Source organism: Macaca fascicularis, chromosome 5 (genome assembly GCF_037993035.2).
Source record: "Macaca fascicularis isolate 582-1 chromosome 5, T2T-MFA8v1.1".
NCBI classification, from domain to species: Eukaryota; Metazoa; Chordata; class Mammalia; order Primates; family Cercopithecidae; genus Macaca; species Macaca fascicularis.
In genome coordinates this window covers 167,996,348-168,011,621 of record NC_088379.1, presented here as the reverse complement: position 1 = coordinate 168,011,621, position 15,274 = coordinate 167,996,348, and the positions used below count along the sequence as shown (strand labels likewise).

The 15,274-nt window shown below is 37.1% G+C and overlaps 1 long non-coding RNA gene across 1 annotated transcript in view; it reads right to left on the bottom strand.

Annotated features, from left to right (window-relative positions):
- The window catches only part of LOC141410354 (uncharacterized), a 75,307-nt gene that overhangs the window by 59,686 nt on the left and 347 nt on the right, over positions 1–15,274 (bottom strand). The window lies entirely within an intron of this gene.

Here is a 15,274-nt window from a genome sequence, read left to right as displayed (position 1 = left end):
CAGCATGGTACTGGTACCAAAACAGAGATATAGACCAATGGAACAGAACAGAGCCCTCAGAATTAATGCCACCTATCTACAACCATGTGATCTTTGACAAACCTGACAAAAACAAGAAATGGGGAAAGGATTCCCTATTTAATAAATGGTGCTGGGAAAACTGGCTAGCCATAAGTAGAAAGCTGAAACTGGATCCTTTCCTTACTCCTTATACAAAAATTAATTCAAGATGGACTAGAGACTTAAATGTTAGACCTAAAACCATAAAAACCCTAGAAGGAAACCTAAGCAATACCATTCAGGACATAGGCATGGGCAAGGACTTCATGTCTAAAACACCAAAAGCAATGGCAACAAAAGCCAAAATTGACAGATGAGATCTAATTGAACTAAAAAGCTTCTGCACAGCAAAAGAAACTACCATCAGAGTCAACAGGCAACCTACAGAATGGGAGAAAATTTTTACAATCTACTAATCTGACAAAGGGCCAATATCCAGAACCTACAAAGAACTCAAACAAATTAAAAGAAAAAAACAAACAATTCCATCAAAAAGTGGGCAAAGGATATGAACAGACACTTCTCAAAAGAAGACATTTATGCAGCCAACAGACACATGAGAAAATGCTCATTATCACTAGCCATCAGAGAAATGCAAATCAAAACCACAATGAGATACCATCTCACACCAGTTAGAATGGCGAGCATTAAAAAGTCAGGAAACAACAGGTGCTAGAGAGGATGTGGAGAAATAGGAACACTTTTACACTGTTGGTGGAAATCTAAACTAGTTCAACCATTGTGGAAGACAGTGTGGCGATTCCTCAAGGATCTAGAACTAGAAATACCATTTGACTCAACCATCCCATTACTGGATGTATACCCAAAGGATTATAAATCATGCTGCTATAAAGACACATGCATACGTATGTTTATTGTGGCACTATTTACAATAGCAAAGACTTGGAACCAACCCAAATGTCCATCAATGACAGACTGGATTAAGAAAATGTGGCACATATACACCATGGAATACTATGCAGCCATAAAAAAGGATGAGTTCATGTCCTTTGTAGGAACATGGATGCAGCTGGAAACCATCATTCTCAGCAAACTATCACAAGAAGAGAAAACCAAACACCGCATGTTCTCACTCATAGGTAGGAACTGAACAATGAGATCACTTGGACATAGGAAGGGGAACATCACACACTGGGGCCTGTTGTGGGGTGGGTGGAGGGGGGAGGGATAGCATTAGGAGATATATCTAATGTAAATGACGAGTTAATGGGTGCAGCACACCAACATGGCACATGTATACATATGTAACAAACCTGCATGTTGTGCACATGTACCCTAGAACATAAAGTATAATTTAAAAAAAAAAAAAAGGAAAAAAAAAGATGGAGGAAAATTTCCCAAGCAAATGGAAAGCAAAAAAAAAAAAAAAAAAAAAAAAAGGATGCACTCCCAGTCTCTGACAAAACAGACTTTAAACTGACAAAGATCAAAAAAGATTAAAAAAATACAAAGGAGGGCATTATATAATGATAAAGGGATCAATTCATCAAGAAGAACTAACTATCCTAAATATATATGCACCAAATACAGGAGCACCCAGATTCATAAAACAAGTTCTTAGAGACTTACAAAGAGACATAGACTCCCACACAATAATAGTGGGAGACCTTAACACCCCATTGTCAATATTAGACAGATAAACCAGACAGAAAATTAACATGGATATCCAGGACTTGAACTCAGCTCTGGATCAAGTGAACCTAATAGACATCTACAAAACTCTCCACCCCAAACCTACAGAATATATATTCTTCTCAGTGTCATGTGGCACTTATTTGACAATCAGCCACATAATTGGAAGTAAAACACTCCTCAGCAAATGCAAAAGCACGGAAATCATAACAACAGTCTTTCAGACCACAGTGCAATCAAATTAGAACTCAGGATTAGGAAACTCACTAAAACCACAGAACTACATAGGAATTGAACAACCTGCTCCTGAATGACTCCTGGATAAATAATGAAATTAAGGCAGAAATAAAGAAATTCTTTGAAACCAATGAGAACAAAGACACAACGTACCAGAATCTCTGGGACACAGCTAAGGAGGTGTTAAGAGGGTAATTTATAGCACTAAATGCCCACATCAGAAAGCTACAAAGATCTCAAATCGACACCCTAACGTCACAATTGAAAGAACTATAAAAGCAAGAGCAAACAAATCCAAAAGCTAGCAGAAGACAAGAAATAACTAAGATCATAGCAGAACTGAAGTAAAGACACGAAAAACCCTTCAAAAAATTAATGAATTCAAGAACAGTTTTTTTTTTTAATTAACAAAATAGAACACTAGCTAGACAAATAAAGAAGGGAAGAATCTAATAAACACAATAAAAATGATAAAGGGGCTATCACCACTGACCCCACGGAAGTACAAACTACCCTCAGAAAATACTATAAAGACCTCTATGCAAATAAACTAGGAAATCTAGAAGAAATGGATACATTCATGGACACGTACAACCCCCAAGACTAAAAAGGTAGAAGTCAAATCCCTAAATATACCAATAACAAAGTTCTGAAATTGAGGCAGTAATTAATAGCCTACTAACCAAAAAAGCTCAGGACCAGGTGAATTAACAGTCAAATTCTACCAGAGGTACAGAGAGGAGCTGATACCATTCCTTCTGAAACTATTCCAAACAATTGAAAAGCAGTGACTCGTCCCTAACTCATTTTATAAAGCTCACATCACCCTGATACCAAAACCTGGCAGAGACACAGCAATAAAAGAAAACTTCAGGCCAATATCCCTGATGAACATCCATGTGAAAATCCTCAATAAAATACTGGCAAACCAAATCCAGCAGCACATCAAAAAGCTTATCCACCATGATCAAGTCAGCTTCATCCCTGGGATGCAAGCCTGGTTCAACACACACAAATCAATAAACGTAATCCATCATGTAAACAGAATCAATGACAAAAACCACATGATTATCTCAATAGATGCAGAAAAGGCCTTTGATAAAATTCAACATACCTTCATGTCAAAACTCTCAATAAACTGGGTATTGATGGAACATATCTCAAAATAATAAGAGCCATTTATGATAAACCCACAGCCAACATCTTACTGAATGGACAGAAGCTGGAAGCATTCCCTTTGAAAACTGGCACAAGAAAAGGATGCCCTCTCTCACTACTCCTATTCAACATAGTATTAGAAGTTCTGGCCAGGGCGATCAGGCAAGAGAAAGAAATAACGTGTACTCAAATAGGAACAGATGAAGTCAAATTGTTTTTGTTTGCAGACGACTTGATTCTGTATTTAGAAAACTCCATTGTCTCAGACTAAAAACTCCTTAAGCTGATAAGCAACTTCAGCAAAGTCTTAGGACACAAAATCAATGTGCAAAAATGACAAGCATTTCTATCACCTACAATAGACAAGTAGAATGAATGAACTCCCATTCACAGTTGCTACAAAGAGAATAAAATACCTGGGAATACAGCTAACAAGGGATGTGAAGGGGCTCTTCGAGTAGAACTACAAAACACTGCTCACGGAAATAGAGAGGACACAAACAAATGGAAAAATGTTCCATCATCATAGATAGGAAGAATCAATATCATGAAAATGGCCATACTGCCCAAGGTAATTTATAGATTCAATGCTATTTCCATCAAACTATCATTGACATTCTTCACAGAATTGGAAAAAACTACTTTAAATTTCATATGAAACCAAAAAAGAGCCTGTATAGCCAAGGCAATCCTAAGCAAAAAGAACAAAGCTGAAGGCATTATGCTACCTGACTTTAAACTATACTACAAGGCTACAGTAACCAAAAGAGCATGGTATTGGTACCAAAACAGACATATAGTCCGATGGAACAGAACACAGACCTCAGAAATACCACCACACATCTGCAACAATCTGATCTTTGACAAACCTGACAAAAAACAAGAAATGAGGAAAGGATTCCCTATTTAATATATGGTTCTGGGAAAACTAGCTAGCCATATGCAGAAAACTGAAACTGGACCCCTTTTTTTACACTTTATACAAAAATTAACTCAAGATGGATTAAAGACTTAAATGTAAAACCCCACACCTTAAAAATCCTAGAAGAAAACCAAAGCAATACCATTCAGGGTATAGGCATGGGCAAAGATTTCATGACCAAAATGCTGAAAGCAATTGTAACAAAAGCTAAAACTGATAAGTGAGATCTAATTAAATTAAACAGCTTCTGCACAGCAAAATAAACTATCATCGGAGTGAACACGCAACCTACAGAATGGGAGAAATCTTTTGCAATATACCTATATGACAAAGGTCTAATATTCAGAATCTACAAGGAACTTAAACACATTTACAAGATAAAACAACCCCATCAAAAAGTGGGCGAAGGATATGAACAGACACTTCTAAAAGAAGACATTTACGTGGCCAAGACACATATGAAAAAAAGCTCAACATCACTGATCATTAGAGAAATGCAAATCAAAACCACAATGAGATACCATCTCATGCCAATCAGAATGGCAATTATTAAAAATCAAGAAACAATAGATGCTGGTGAGGATGTGGAGAAATAGGAAAGCTTTTACACTGTTGGTGGGAATGTAAATTAGTTCAACCATTGTGGAAGACAGCATGGTGATTCTTCAAGGATCTAGAACCAGAAATACCATTTGATCTAGCAATCCCATTACTGGGTATATACCCAAAGGAATATGAATCTTTCTACTATAAAGACACATGCACATGTGTTTATCACAGCACTATTTATAATAATAAAGTAATGGAAATGACCCAAATGCCCATCAATGATAGACTGGATAAAGGAAACGTGATATATATACACCACGCAATGCTATGCTGCCCTAAAAAGGAATGAGATAATGTCTTTTTCAGGGACATGGATGAAGCTGGAAGCCATTATCCTCAACAAACACAGGAACATAAAATCAAACACCACATGTTCTCATTCATAAGTGGGAGTCGAATAATGAGAACACATAAACACAGGGAGGGGAACAACACATATCAGAGACTGTCGGAAGGGAGGTGGGTGAGGGGAGAGAGAGCATCAGGACAAATAGCTCATGCACAAAGGGCTTAAAACCTAGATGATGGATTGCTAGGTCAGCAAACCACCATGGCACACGTATACCCATGTAACAACCTGTATGTTCTGTACATGTATCCTGGAACTTAAAGTAAAATAAAAAATAAAAATAAAATAAAATAGCTTCCAAGTTAAAGATTGTGGAAGTAAGATGAAATATTGAGGTGAAACATTTCAGGGACCTCTGGTGCAAGTTCATACAGATACAAGGGAGAATAGCTGCTGCCTTAATTTGTCTTTCTAAAACTAAAAGAGCAGCAAACATAATCATGGCAACCTGCCTGAATGTCATCTGAAGCTTGATTCATGATCGTCAGTTGAGATATAATTATGCTCTGTTCTCTCCAACAGAAAGGGGATAAAATCATAATTCCAGCTGTGTCTCTCTCAACTTTTACTCATATATCCAAGTCAAGTATCCAAGAAATCTGTCACCATTTAAAATTATACAGTAACTTGGTCGTCCATCCCAACCTCTTCTTACTCCTCCTACACTCCACAGACATATAAACATATCATGAAAACTACTATCATTTTCAGTGTGGAAAGAAGGATAGGGTGATATGTATGACTCTGAATCATAGGGAAGATTCTTCAGGGGAACAATGTGCTTAGAATATAATATCCTTCTAAATCTAGGACTTACAAGCAGAGCAACGAGTGAGTGGTTCACAATGTTTTTAAAAGATGACAGACTCCTGACTGCTTTGAGAAGATGATGAAGGCACCAGATCTATCTCCAATCTGGCTAAGAAAGAAAATACTTTTTTTTTTTTTTTGCATTAAATTTGGGAGAGTTTATACATCTTCTGAAACCCAGTTAGATATCCAAGGTTAGCAGGAATCCAAGGTTTAAGTGTTGGAGAAAGAAGTTTAGTTGAATGATTGCAAAAGTTATAGAGAAGAAAGCTTCTAAATAACCTTTCTTATATTAATATGTATTATCTATGTATTTAGAATGTATCATATTTTAACTCATGGATGGAACTGTTTTGGAAAGCAAAGGTAAAATCATTTAATGTTTAATTTCTGGTGATGTGTCTAGATAAATTTACAGAATATTGAGGAATGTATAATTAAGAGTCTAAGAGACTGCTTAAACTTTCTAGATAGCAATCAATTCTGGATACAATTACCTGGGTAAATAGTCAAACAGGGATTTACCAACTTTATATAAAGGATCAGTAGATCAGTATGAGGAATAGGAGTCAGCAACCACTTGTTCCCCAGCATTCCTTATTTACTCTTATCCTTGGTCCCAATATGAAGGTTAGTTCATATTGCAGTCAGTGGGACAATGTCCATTTAGTTTTCTTTTCCTAGTTGCTCTATTATATACTTGAGTGAGACTTGCATTAAAAACAACAGTACAGAACATTCATGATACCTGGAACCTGGCCAATGACAGGCCAATAGGAATGTCTAAGTTTGAGTTGATAATAAATGACACAGGTTGCTCTCACTCTGATAACAGGACAGCACCTCTCTTTGTTTCAACTTTTACCTCTTCGTGTTGATACTTTTAGGATAATTTTTTTAATCAACTATCTCAATTCACAATACACAAAAGACAAATAGGGTTTGTCATAATTGAAGAGCAAGAAAGACAAACTGTGTCTTCTTTCTTCTCATGTTGCTGACATCCACTTCCTGGGACAAGTTCAATAAATATTTGTTAAATATAGTTGAATTTTACATGTGAATAAATCAGAAACAAGATACATTACCTGAGTCCCTCAAGGCAATTTATCTAGTTAGTAATGGATTGAGACAAAATAAATTTGTCTACTGACTTAAAAATAATCCCTTTCCATTATAGGTGAAATTCTAAGATATTTTGTGTGAATACCTGAAACCTACAGTACAGTTAGGATGCTAGGAGTCCTTTCCATAGGGAATTTCATGATCTCTGATTTTGCTGAAGTCCCTTTAGCAATTTCAACCATTATAACTGAGGCAAGCACTAATGAAAACATCTTACAAATATTCACGAGTACGCCTTTGACAGAGTTCAGGTGCTGGTCTGCTAAGATATTCCATTTTACATTTGAGTTATCATCAGCATCTAGGGATTCATCAAACTGCATGACTAAAAGCTGGTATTATCTCGATTTTTGAAAAATTATCTCTTTCTGCTCTTTTCTTTATCTGGTTATTTTGCCATTTGTTATGTTAAAATAAAATTGCTTCATACTTCATGGTGATGCCTTCCCTATCAGTTTCATGCACTGTACATCCACAAATGCTAGATGAATAAATACAGCACATTCTACCATTTCTCCCTATTTAGCATAAGAATGCATGACAGCCTGGGGACGATGGCTCACGCCTGTAATCCCAGCACTTTGGGAGACCAAGGTGGGTGGATTATCTGAGGTCAGGAGTTCCAGATCAGCCTGGCCAACATAATGAAACCCCATCTCTACTAAGAATACAAAAATTAGCTGGGTGTGGTGGCACACACCTGTAATCCCAGCTACTCGGGAGGCTGAGGCAGGAGAATCACTTGAACCCAGGAGGTGGAGGTTGCAGTGAGCCAAGATAGCATCACTGCACTCAGCCTAGGTGACAGAGTGCGACTCTGAATAAAAAAATAAATAAATAAAAAGGAAAAAATAATGCATGATAAACTTGGATAAAAATGAATGTGTTTTTAGTTTGAATATTACTTTATTATTGTTTTCACTGGAGAAACACAACAACTCATTTATTTTTAAATCTGATAAAAAAATTCTCATATACGAAGCAATATGATTTCCCCATATCATGAAATTTTATTAATTATTATTAATAGTAATGGGAGACAGAACGAGCTCCCGTCTTAATGCTGCTACTACTACTACTACTAATGGGCATTGTGTGTATGATGAGCCACAGTATACAATTTCTTTGGTGTGTTTCTCCTTCTGTTTTCTCTTTAAATATCTTAGTGTTATGAACCTTGAAAAAATTTGTTACTAATGAAACAAAATTTTCTACTAATGGAAACTAGCGACTCCACCTGTCCCTTTGTGTTCAGTGATCAGAAGAAATATCACTTCTTATTTTGAGAACAATATGTAACTATTTTTATTGAAAGACCCCAGTGAATTGCTGTTGGGAAGCTAACTCATGGTAGTTACTCTGTGGGCTGTCACTTCAGCAGAGAACACTTTCTATTACAGAATAGAGCAGCCAGATGCTGGGTCTACATCTGCGTACTTCAAACACGCTGAAAGCATAAAGTCAGGCTAAGAGCACTTGATGAATGAAAGACGCAAGCAGAGTTGAAAAGGCTGTAAATACAGAAAGAGTTACAGTACAGCAGGTTCTGGAAACCATTTGGTTGGAATACATTTAAAGGATCCACATGGCAATGGTAACAATGTCTTGCACAATATCCAGCCCTGGGGAAGCACACAACTTCAAAATATGCCATGTCATTTCAACTGTGGTAATAAAAGTCATTTTGCAACTCTTAAAGTCCATAGAGTAAAAGAAACTGAAGTAGAATTCACTGTGGTTTTAATTCCATATTGCTTTATGGTATGATCTACCTTGGCTACAATACAAAATTTCTAGACAAAATTTTAGGTGATACTTTGTTATCACTGCCTCTTAAATCTATTCTTGTCTGTATATACAATATATTAATTTTAAACTGAAGCCACAATTTAATCTCTTACTGCTAGCGGAAAGATGCGCTTCCCTTTGTTAGGTTATTTGACTAAAACAACCTAAAAAAAAAAGCACATCTCGTGACCAGACTGGCCAATATGGTGAAACCCCATCTCTACTAAATATACAAAAAATAGCTGGGTGTGGTAGTGGGTGCTTGCAATCCCAGCTACTTGGGAGGCTGAGGCAGGAGAATCGCTTGAACCCACGAGGCGGAGGTTACAGTGAGCTGAGATTGCAACACTTCACTCCAGCCTGGGCAGCAAGAGTGAAACTCCATCACACACACACACACACACACACAAATCCACCTCATTTTAGATTAGGTTTTCTATACCTCAGCAATATTGATATTTAGGCAGGATAATATTTTGTTGTGGGAGGCTGTCCTGTACAATGTTAAATACTTAGCAGCGTATCAGTCTCTACCCACTAGATGCTAGAAGGATCTCCCCCATCCGGTTGTGACAACTAAAATGTCTTCGGACATTCCCAAATGTCTTCTGGCGGCAGTGGAGTGGCGGTGTGTGTAGCAAAATCGCTCCTAGTTGAGTCACTGCTCTAGATTCTGGTCCTATAATGTTATTTTGTGGGATCAAGTGATCTGAAATCCTAGCAGCATTAAAAGGATGTGATTGAGTGGTGAACTGTAATAAACTCAATAGCTTCAACTCTTAAAAAAATTAGAAAGAAAAGATGATTTTAAAAAAAAGTAAAATTCACAATTATTTTGGCAACCAAGAATGGGAAGATGCTTTCATATGAAGTACTTGATCTTCAGGCATTTGGTGCTTAACTTGAATATGGCTGTGATTATAAAATTTCATTAGCATGCTGCCTTCAATGCTTGGTGGTCACTGAATAATTACTTACCACTTGGGGTGTTTTACCTGGAGATTCTAGCTCGTAATGTGCTACCCAGGCTTTCATTGCTATTATATGTGTATCATATTAGCTTTTACTTTCTTTTTCACACAGAAGACCTGCATGAATCCCATGCTGTAAGAATTAGCTTCCCTTTTTACACAGTAAGTGTACTGAGATCCCCTGTTGGTACAAATAGGCCTAGAATGGAACATAATTTGGCATTATGTTAAGTGCTGCCATTTCTAGGATGGTACAAATCCTGCATCTAGGAGGGCTTCTTTCTCAATCAGAAAGTGGCACAAGTGTTCACCTTGCAGCAGGTACTTTTTCACACTCATTGATTCCGGATTTACTAGGCACTGTAGTGCATACAGCACCAACATACTACCTTCCCTCAAATTATTTACACTTTAGACAGACTAGAAAATGACTTAATTGTGTGGGAAGGTAAATTACAGAGCAAAACAATGATATGAGAATGGCGGAGAGATTATATGCAAAGAACTTTTAATAGGGTTCTCTATTCACCGTAGTATTCTCAAGATAAAATCTAGAGGGGAGAGAGGTCACTGCCAGATCTTAGATTACTATGTAGATTTTTATCTAGATCATTTTGAAAGAAGAATAGGAGAAGGAAGAGCTTTTCAAAAGGGTAGGATGGTATGGGCAAAGCATAAAAGAAGTAATTCCAATTGTGTGTTTGTAGGGGATGATATATAGACCATTCTGATTTGCATAGATATTTTGTGTATGGAGTAGAGATGTTCACTAGAACCAGGTTGGAGAAGGTTTTAAAATTTGGGTTTCATTTTTTCTTTAGGAAAAAGGGGAACACTTTTGATGCTTTTAAACAAGGAGGATAACTGAAATATAGCAGTGTTTGAGGAAAATGGATCTGGTAGTAGTACATAGTGAGGACAGTGAAATGATACAGCCATGGCAAGATCTTCGTATCTCATGTTATCACCAACCTGAGAGCACCCATGATGGAAGAAGCACTGAACAACCAAGAGAATGAATGACTCAGCCAGTTGACCCTACCAGCCTGGGTGATTGGCTACACCAGCACTGGCCCAGTGGGCACAGAAACAGTGACCTTGTTGGCAGAGATGGAGACCATATATATGAAGTCCAACAACACAGGTCCCCACTAACTATAGCAGTCCTACTTTATTTGTGAGGGCTACATTCCAAGGCCCCCAGTGGATACCTAAAACTGTGAATAGTACTGAACCCTGTATCTACTCTGTTTTTTCATATACACACACACCTGTGATAAAGATTCGTCTATACATTAGGGACAGTAAGATATTAAAAACAGCACTAAGAAAATAGAACAATTATAACAATATACTGTAAGAAAAGTTATGTGAATGTGGTCTCCCTCTCTTTGTACCATAGGCCATTAAGACCCTGGAAAGCAAACTTGCACTTAAGGGACAACTGCTGCGCATCTGATCTAGCCATTGCTGCTGCCAAAAGTCCCAACTACCTACAATGGTAATTGATGGGGAGGCACTTGGTCTTCAGAAGATGAAGCAGCCACCTGGTGGCAAGTGGGCATCATTGCTCTTTTTCTACCCTGAGGAGAAACAATTAATTTTGATGGAAATATGTTACATTTTTCAGCTCCAGGTTTGCCTTTTCTACTCTTGGGGCTTTAGCCAGAACCCATATTCAAGCGCTGACATGTGTCTGATCCATTGATACGGCATCCCATGCAACATCACGTCAGAGAGTCTACTTAACAGCAAAGGAGGTTTAGCAATGAACATATGAACCAAAAGGTCTACGGGTTCTGTCACATGCTATACCACCCAGGACCTGCAGGGATCGTAGAGCAATGACATAGTTCATGGGCGGCTCAACTGAAGCACAAGCCAGATATGATGCTCTGCAAGATGAGCTGCCATCCTCCAGGATGCAATATGCAAGTTAAATCAGGGACTAGTGCGTGGTGCTGTGTCTTCAATTGTTAGAATACATGGGTCTGGGATCTAAGGGGTAGAAGTAAGCATTCTCCTGCTAACTATCATCTGTACTTTCTAGCACCATAACATGGCTTCTGCCGATTTAAAGATCCTGGTTCCCAGAGAGGGAAAAGCTTTGAAAAGAGTTACACGAAAAGTTGCCAACTTTAAAGAGCATTCATCATCCTGGCAGGAATAATACATCCAGATTATTAGGAGGAAGTTGTGGTGTCATTACTCAGTGGAGGAATGGAGGCATCTCTTTGGCACCTAGCTATCCACTTGGTTTTCTCTTGGTACTCTCTTGCCCAGTTTTCAGGGTAAATAGGTATAATAGTCATTGCCTGAGAAAGAACTGGCAGCCAGAGACTGAGAGACTGCAAGGATGAGGATTTGGCTCATGCCCATCAGGTGAGCCACCTAGTCCAGCAGTGGCACCAGCTGAAGGCAAGCAGGATCTAGAATGGATAGCAGGGAAAGGACGTGATGAATAATAGTCATGAGACTCTGCTCGCTAGAGTTCATTCCACAAACTTCCCCATTCTATGTTTCTTCCCAAGAAAAGAGGACTATCAGAATCCTGGAGGAGCTGTTTCCTGAACTTACATGAAGTGGATCCGAGTGGCCAAAGAGTAGATGGCATTAGATGCTGTGATGCACTGTCCAGCTCCCCTTTGAGAACTGAAGGACTTACTCTCCCAGCTGCTGGGAACGACGCCTGCTGATAGAGATCAATGATTGGCCTTCTCCTGTTAACTTAACCTCAAAATCTCCCTTCCCCAGGGCAGCCTGAATCCAACCCATGGTTGATGTGGAGGTGGGGGCTGGGGAGAGGGTTATACAAGTTTGCTGTCTCAGTCATCCCTGAGAAGGCTGAGGAGAAAAAAGTTTGATTCTTTGTCTCAATTCAGGAAGTCTCTGAAGGGTGATTCCAGCTGTAGAGTGTTCCTTGTTAGAAATGCACCTCAGTAAAACTTTTTCCTCTGCAAATACAGCTTCCTCTCCTTCCCTTCTCATCCCAAAAGTTGATGCTGAGAATATGTCAGAAGTTGTAATACACTTCTTGAGCACTACTCTATATCTCAGAGTTCACCTCCTGGGAAGCCAGCTATGACAGTTACATACTACTTCTCTACTACTCTGTTTGCCTTTATTATAATCTGCATAAAATTTTACAATAGCCCTTTTATTTCCCTCCCCTACCCCCATTCAGGTTTTAAAATAGGCCACATAGCTAATGAAATTATACTGCTGTCACATTTCATTTCTCTAAAGATAGTTTTAACAGTCGCCTAGAAAATGGGTGAAAGACTGTTCACTTTTACACATTTAACTGTGAAATCAGGTGATGATTTACATAACAGTAGGTCTTCTACTTTTAGAAGCTTTGGAATTGATTAGATAGTAACTTTTCACTCAAATTTAGCCACAAGTTGTAGGCAGTAACTGATGAGATGAAAATGTAGATAATTCTCTGTTTTCTTTCTTTTGTAATATTTGTAATGTAATTTCTCCTCAATTATTGATCCAGCATCATATTTTCCTCCACAAAACAAATCTATCCCCTCAATTGCATAGGCTTAACATGTTTTTCTTTGTGTTTTTATATGTATTTCTTCTCCTGAATTCCAGAGAAAATATATTTGAAAGAAGACAGAGTAATAAAATATTTAGTGTATTTTGTATATGAAATCACTGTTACTGATGAACTATGCAAAGAGAAAGATAACACAATTTTTCACATTGAAAGTACTACTAAAAATTAGGAAGGAATGAGTTGTTTTACTATTTCTATCTCATACTCTCATAGACATAAAAAATACAATTTTTTGCGGACATTATCATATTAGGTAAATACATTTTCTTGATTGCATTCCTTTAACAGCCAATTTGCAAAATCAGAAATAAATAACCTACTATTATGAAAGAACACAAGATGCCTTTGACTTTGTTTTCAATTTTTACTTCATCTTAAGGCATGTTTCCACGTGCCAGTTTTAATGTCTTGTTTTAAGCACACACAGAAATAAGCTAAAGCTAATAATCTCAGCTTATAAAGCAGATAAGTAGTCAAGACAAAATGTCTATGGCTAATAGAACAAGAAATACAAATTAAATAGATTTTACAATTTTCCAGCTATTATCCTATTTGGAAAAGGTGGAGGGAAGGTGAGGCATCTTATAAATGAAAAAAAAATTTTTGTTTTATTAGGATGCTACTATATGCAGTTGAAAGTTTATGCATGAAGAAATACGAAAGCAGCTTAGAATTTGGAGGATAATAATAAAAAAATAAACAGAAATGGTGAGAAGTGATTGCACATGGGCATGGGATGGAAGTGAGGGGTGCAGAAAAGGTGACTCCTCCTTTGTACTATTCAATGTTTCAAAAGATTTGCTTACATTGTGTTGATTTTAAAAACTGAATTCAAGTTTTCTATGTAAACTCTTAAGATGGTTCAGTGTCTGTAGATCATAAGGTGTTTAGTTACTTCTCCAGGTAAGCACAATTCGTTAGAGATCTGAAAAATCCATAGATGAGCTCCATGTTTGTGTCTTCTTACTCTGTTTCTTGTGCCTCCAATCTGTTATTTTACAATTTGACTATTTCCCCTGGATTAAGTGTTAGAAACAAGGGATTTTTTTCCCCAACATCTTAGTTTTAGATTCGAATCTAGCTTATATGAGTATCAGAACATCTCTTGTTCTCGGTCTTCTCCCTGATTTAACATATTTTGTTTTATAGTCCTTGCTATGGGGAGATGAAGACTTACAATTCACAAATCAGAAAATAAATGCTGATTTGAATTGCACAATCAACAATTGGAAAGATTAATTTATTAATCTTTCTGAGACACTGAGTAGAATAAATATAGTACTTGCCCCAATTGGGTGTAATATCTAGCAAGATAGGAATATAGGATGTCTAAAATAACAATATTATTGATAACGTTGTTACAATAATCCAGTAATGTGGTCAGGAGGGTCTTCCAGGAAGCAGAGCATTTACAGAAAGACCCAGCATGCACTTGGCTGCAGAAGATCAGGGTCCTGATGAGGTGAGCAGTGAAACCATAGGAATGGTATGGAAACAGGATTTGTTATGCTGTATTTCTGCAAAACCAACATGGTGAAGTGGATTTGGTGAGAAGTAGAAATAAAGTGGAGTTTGCAACCATTTAAATAAACATTGAAAACTGCTGGTAATGTGACTTAAGATTATGTACAGTTTTTTTTATTAGATGAAGAACATGGATTTTGCTCTGTTGGAAATAGGGAATAATAAAAATTTTTAAGCAGAGGAGTCATATACCAAAATTAAAGTTTTTGGAAACTTGGCAGTAATATGAAACTTTGAGTCTACATTATTTTTAATGATCTAACTCTTAGCAGTTTTTAGAACACTGGTAGACAGTGATTTGAAAGCAATAAGTATCTCACTACAATATAAATAACATTTTTGAGCCGTGACATATTTAAAAATGCTTTTACATTTTTTAATATTTACATTTTACACGTCTAAAATTTTTCTTATTCAAGAGAATTTAATTATTTGCATCATAAAATATCTTAAGAATTTTAAATTCGTATTATTAGAATTTTTATAATATTTTAAAAGAA